The sequence below is a fragment of the Leptidea sinapis genome, chromosome 36 (genome assembly GCF_905404315.1).
Source record: "Leptidea sinapis chromosome 36, ilLepSina1.1, whole genome shotgun sequence".
Lineage (NCBI taxonomy): Eukaryota > Metazoa > Arthropoda > Insecta > Lepidoptera > Pieridae > Leptidea > Leptidea sinapis.
Genome location: NC_066300.1, coordinates 8,058,403 through 8,065,255, shown reverse-complemented (window position 1 = coordinate 8,065,255; position 6,853 = coordinate 8,058,403).

Here is a 6,853-nt window from a genome sequence, read left to right as displayed (position 1 = left end):
TAATCATATCTGTCCCAAAAGAAGTCACTTCGTGATGACCACGACCGCTCTGCTAAGAGTGTTACGAAGAAGAAAAAGGGATGATTTAATGTAGTATTATCAGCCCGGTCCACAATTTTCGGAAAAAATAACAAGCTAAAGTTACCAAATTCATAACCATTATTTCACAGCGTCGACGGTTCCAGGCCAACCGACTGAACCAACAGCCCGTTGTCCAATAAGCTAGAATCCAGAAGGTTAAAAGTTATTTATGCAACAGTTATGTAATAAGGGTAATTAAAACACGAATGTGGGTTTGTGATAACAGTATCACATGAGTGTTTTAATACCTAATTATCAACAGTTGCATACAAGACTTTATCAACACCCATGATATGAATCCTCTATAAAAGATTCTGCTTCTATGGTAGTGAGTGATTAAAGGCACGAGACAAAAAAAATTGCTCTCATGTGAAACATACAACTTTTCACCTCGACTAGCGAGAAAAGTGTAATAGGTGTTAGAGAAACAATTGCAATAGCGCCTTTCTCGTGCTGGAGAGGTGAAAATAATATTTCTTTATATACAATGTCAATTTTATCATTATATTTTATCATTTAAATAGCTTTACACGAAAATACCACCATAATTTCAGTCAAGGTAACGTAATATTATAATAGTCTTTTTTTGCTGGTATTATATTTTCCCACCCACAGGACAATAGTAAATTGGCGACTAGTCACGCGGCAAAAACTCCCATATATTATATTTGTACCTTTTGTTACAGGCCTATTCCCACATTAAAATAAAGTGCATGGATAAAATGTTTTTAATTCCAAAATGTTTATATACAAAACTACAAATTATATTTCAACGTGCAACCGTCCAAATATTTTGCAATGTTGCTTGGTTGGTTGAGTCACTCACATGCTCATCATCCTTATTTGACCTTCTACTGACTACCAAAGAAAGGTTCACAAAGGATATTCCAACCGCTAGCCCGTATAAAACGAAATTGATACTGATGAGCCTGTAAATAGCCTACACCTTTGTAGTTAGTTGTTCTTAAAACAAATAAAGTCCAAAAATTTATATGGTATAGTAATGGCGGCTCAAGTATTAATTATAATATTATGGTGAGGAGATTTGTAATATTTCGGAGCTTTTTTTCATTCAAAATTTCTCAACAATACAGTTTCCGTCAATGACAAAGAAAAAATAGTCGTCGTCAATAACTCACTGAGTCACATTTCCCATATAGAATAAAGTAAAGAAAATCATCAGATGCGTCGATAATTGCTGCCCTCCCTTGACACTTCTTTACAGACGTTCCATAAATGAATGCATTTTAGCACACATCTGCAAGAAAGCCTTTATCACACCAATCCATAAAAATGGCCCTAAAGATCTAAGGTTGTAGGAAACTTTATTGAGTTGGGTCTGTATTTAGACCGATAATTTAGATATCGAGTCCCTCGTATACCCAGATCAAAAATATAGTTCACGCATTTAAGCTGAAATATTTCAGGGGATATTGAGATAGTGTAAGGTGTTCAACTGTTTTCGTATATTTTCTTGTGGAATAGGGTTTCAGACTTCAGTTTACGCACCTCACCTGCACCCTCAAACACATTTCGATATGTATTTATGTGTGATTTTCCGCATAATAATGATATTTAAAATTTATCTGACCCTTCATTCACGGCTCTTAATGATTTTTTACCAAAATTTTGACTATTGGAAGAAGTTTTATCCTGAAGAAACGAAGTGCGAAACAACTGATGCCTCCACGGTTTCACGTTACGATGTGGGTCGATAAACAGAAAGTATTTACAGACAGTGTAATATTACCTTTTAGTCGAGGTCCCGTAGACTTCGGTAACTCCGGCAGCACCGCGTACTGCCGTTAAATTGTGCTTGAGAGATAGCTCCGCCTATCACCGATGTTACGAGAAAATTATAACGCAGTAATCCAGGACGATATTGACAATGGCTGCATGAGTCAAGTCGACGAATCTACCACTTTGGACGACGATTATTACAGGGATGTAATGTGGTGAGGGATCACCACGATGTTGTTCGGCCAGACAAACCGTTGCCGCACATTGAATTGGATGCGAGTGCTAAGACTCATACAGGTTAATCTTTAATTGATGTACTTCATATTGGTCCAAATTAACAAACAGATTTATTGGTTCTATTAGTTATTTTTATACTAATATCCCTATCGTAGTAAATGCGGATATAAAGCAAATATATTTACGCGTTGATGTACCTACAGATATTGTTTCGATTCAATGAGAAAAAACCTGTGCTAATATTTGTCTTTAATTGCTTACCTTTCGGGCTTAAGTCGAGTCCTTACATAGTTATGCGCACTTTGCGACAGCCAGCCTCTGACAGTCCGCATTATTCCGAAGCTGCTAAAGTAGCAGAGACTAATCTGTTTACTGATGATCTCGTTTATTCCATGAATAACGAAGACACTGCGACGAAGATATCGCATGATGATGCTGATATCTCTTAAAAATGTTTAAATAGGGTGATTTAGATCTTGTGAAATAGTGTACCAATTCTTCCATTCTTATAAACAGTCTCCCTGGCTCGCATCGTAAGTCCCTCGATTTTCACGCTGAGAATGATGTTCCCAAGGTTCTTGGGCTTCATTGGGAAACTTCTCATGATAATTTCTTCTTCACTTCTGCTCAAGTGGTAAAAAAAATGTACTAAGAGAAATATACTCTCGATATTCTCTCGCATCGAACAACGATGTTCTCACTCTAGTCGTCCCCGTGATTTTTAATGCCAAGTTCCTTATTAAGGAGTTATGGTTGAGCAATACCGGTTGAGATGATCCCGCTACTGACGATATCTGTAAGCATTTTTCCGTTCTCATGCAAGCGTTCTCTTTGTTGGATACTTTAAGGATACCACGCTTTGTGGGTCTTACCGATGATTGTTCCGTATGCGTAATTGCGTTTATTGATGTTAGTTTGGTTGGATACGGGTGTGTGATTTATGTAAACTCTACTGGTCCGTTCGTTATCGAAGTCCGCTTACTTTATGCGAAATCAAAGGTTTCACCTACTTAGGTCACAACTCTTCCACATCTGGACCTATGTGCCGCCGTTCTTATATCAAAATTTTTAAAACTAATCGTGATACGCTGTACGAGTTCTTATTGCAGGAAATTACGCTTTTATGGACTCCACAATTTGTTAGTCTTTGTTAGCAATAGAATCGCTCAATTTCAGGATAACTTGGGATCTCATTATTTTTACCATGTAGCTGGTGTGGTGTTGAGAATCCAAGCGACCGTCTATTTCGTGGTATTTTACCTTCTCAATTGGTGTTTCATAAACTTTCGTGGAGCCGTTCCACCTCTTAGTTTCGTTTTGCTCATGAGGCCTGCCTGTTTGTCAAACAGTTTTCGCTTATTAATTGTTGGGAGCTTCCCGAGCACAAAGCGAATGTTTTATGAGTGATCACGCAAGTAGAACAACTGCTTCTATATCTATGGCTAAATTGTTGCACATCGTGTCTTATGTACTTAAATTTGTTAGACCAAAGGTTCAGGTTTAAAAAAAGTTTGTGCGAAAGGTTAAAATAAGTAGTAATTGAACTATGTATGAAACTTTGTAAAGTGCATTTGCCAATAATTTCATATTAAACACGGTTGTTCGCGGGTTGCTAAGTGAAGTAAACAATGAGCGAGTATCAGCAATGCGTGTGACGTCAGTAAGACCAGAACAGGTTTCATATACGATGAGCAGCAGTAATATTATAACATGATGTATTTGTTGATTAGCAAGTTTTGAGATTACTTTTGCAAAGTTGGAATATAAAAAACAAGAATTAGGGTGGTTCACTTCACAGTGAATTAAACAAATCTGTATCATCTTTTGGCACTTGCTCAAAAATTTGCGGTATACGGAGCGAGAGTTTATAAACATGTAAAGCTAGTTACATCAATTTAAACGGCTGGGATATACAGCGATTGTAAACTTGGGGCTACCACAGCTAGACATTACATTCAACAAGAGGCCACGATGTCAACTCTTCACCTTAAATTATTAGTCATATGAAATGATGTTAACTGCGCTACCGCAACTTCTTGGAACAGGATTAAATGTGAACATCTACTCTATAAGGCCTCCTTCGACAGAATTGTAAAACATATTATATCTTCCAAAAATAACTACTTAATACAACTATTCGAAGAAGTACACAAATAGGTAGATAAATAATTAAGAATATATATCTACAGACAGTTTAAAATGTGGTATCTTCAGATATCTGAAGCGACTATATTCTTGAAGTTCCAGATATCTGGCTAAGAATTTCATCTGTTTTAGTGGCTTTACGATTTTGTATATTTCTGACGACTACAAACATTTTCTCTTTAAAGATGATAGGACAAGTTTTCTTCATTGTCTTTGCACTAAGATTTTAGTCAAGCTTCTGCTAAAAAGCTACTTTAATACTGTAATCTTTCCTCAAAGTTATTGGAATTACCCTTATTTTTCGGCCTACTTTTCCTTTTATATATTTGTGCAATGCTAAAGAAGTAGTGCTTAATTTGGAATTGTTCAATTGTCATCTACATTTGTCATCTTACACTTCTTCAGCATGAGTGTACATTCTTGTTATATATATAAGAAATATATTATATCATCAAAAGGCTTTTTAAAGATAAAAATAAAAAACTAAAAACTTGTTTTTTTTTTTTTAATTTTTCACATAAATTTTCAGGTTATGTGAAGAAAGTGTAAAAACAAAAATTGCAGATCTTTTTATAACCTTAAACATTTTTCCATAGGGTTTGTAGTTTTGCCGAAAGTCGAGATTAGCCATTTTCTACGGTGAAACACCCTCCCTTTTTCACTTCCCAATCTCAGATCGCCCGTAATTTATATTTCTCTTCATTTTTGTTTCTATTCCTATTCCAATAGCTTCCATGCTACCATTTTTTTTTTCACTTTTTATAATTTTCAAAGGCTTCACAGATCTATAAGAGTTTTTAAACGAAATTAATTGAAATATCTCTACTAGATGCTCAGTCCCGGTGTACGCGGACAATGTTGCGGGGTTTCAAAGTAACACGCCCTATAAGCATCCTGCACTCTTTGAAAGTAACCCGTTAAAGTCAACAATATGTTTAACTTTTATTACGCACCTTCAATAGTCATATTTTTTAATATTGAACGCGCGGTACCAGCCTAAAGTAATAAATTTATAATATACTATAGTCTTCCTAAAAGAAACATCGATAATTATCTCGAGCACATATTATTTGAATAGACATAAAATGACTAATTAAAATACAAAAAAATGCATTTTTTTATTTCGCGGCATATGGATTTGCATAGCTAACGCAAACCTGTTTGAACTAAAAATAACTTATTGTACATTGAAATATTGGTTGGACTGCTGGTCTATTCTATATCGCTGGAATGTGTTGGAGGAGGATGGCGGATCGGAGGACCGATCTTCGTGACGGTTATTGGAAGAGGCCTTTGTCCAGCAGTCGACGTCTTCCGGACGATGTGATGTTGCTTATGATGATGATATTAAAATATTATGGCATCAGCATTTGTTAGCCGGAAACAACCTCGCAATCTATGATTTAATCATTGCATCGCTTTTTGCTCTGTTGTCCGAAGACGCTAATCGCTATGCGTCAATTAAACAACCTGGAACTATTCTTCCACTCCAATTATGTAATAAGAAACAATACTATGTGCCGCTGTCAGTTGAAACGCACGTAGGTGAGGATCCACTATTTCTAAAAAAATTGTTAATAAATTAAGACAAACCTTTTTGAATATGTTACTTACGAAAGAGCACCTTATTGTTTAAATCAAGATGGTTATTAGTACAAAAAATCCAACTAAAGACCGAGCATGCGCCGAAAAATAAGGTTACAATGTTTTGACTATTACATTAGCAATTTAGACCTTATATTAAGGTATCAGAAAAGTTTTGCCATAACACTCTCAACGAGATTTATTAAACTTATAAACTCGTAATATTAAGTTCAATGGAGGAGGAGTCCAGGAAATCTGGGAAAATGCTAGTTATTCGTTATTGAATTTGAACTTATATACTCACTAACGGGCAGCTTAGAATAAATAACCAGTTAAAATACCTCCCGTCCAAAGCAATAGACATACTACTTGTTAACATTTAAATGCAGGCCTCTGCCTAAACTATTTTTTCTCATCCTGCAAATATCTATACAAGCACCAATACACAAAACGAGAAAAGCCCCACTTTGCCTGCGAACTATAGAATGATTGGCATACCCTGCACCATGAGAGCAATATTCTAGAAACTTTAATAAACAATAAAATAAATTTCCTTATATAAATACAACATCTTCCTACCGAAACACCTACTGGACGAACAATTCGTGCTTCGTAAGTCACACGTGACTACACACAAACTGGGGCAAAAAGTTAACATATCACAAATCAATTCAACCTCAAGCATTACACTGTATGATACTGCTCAACTTAGAAAAAGCATTTGATACGGTTTGGCACCACTCTCATACTCATACATAAAGTTTTCCAAACTAAAGTACCTTTTGAATATTTTAAAATCATTGAATAGTTCCTCTCGAATAGATAAATGAAGGTTAGAGTAAAACATCCCTATCCCCACCCCATCCAGTAGTAGCAGGCGTCCCGCAAGGATCCATGTTTGCACCTAGGACATATTTACTTTACATATTAGACATACCGAAGCCTCGCAATACAGTAAAAGTTCGGCTGCAAATCACCCCAAAACATATGGTCAAAATCATATTTTTTTAATTTCTCACTAGAAGGATGCTTAAAAAGAAGCCAATAAAATTGTGTGTTTTCTTAA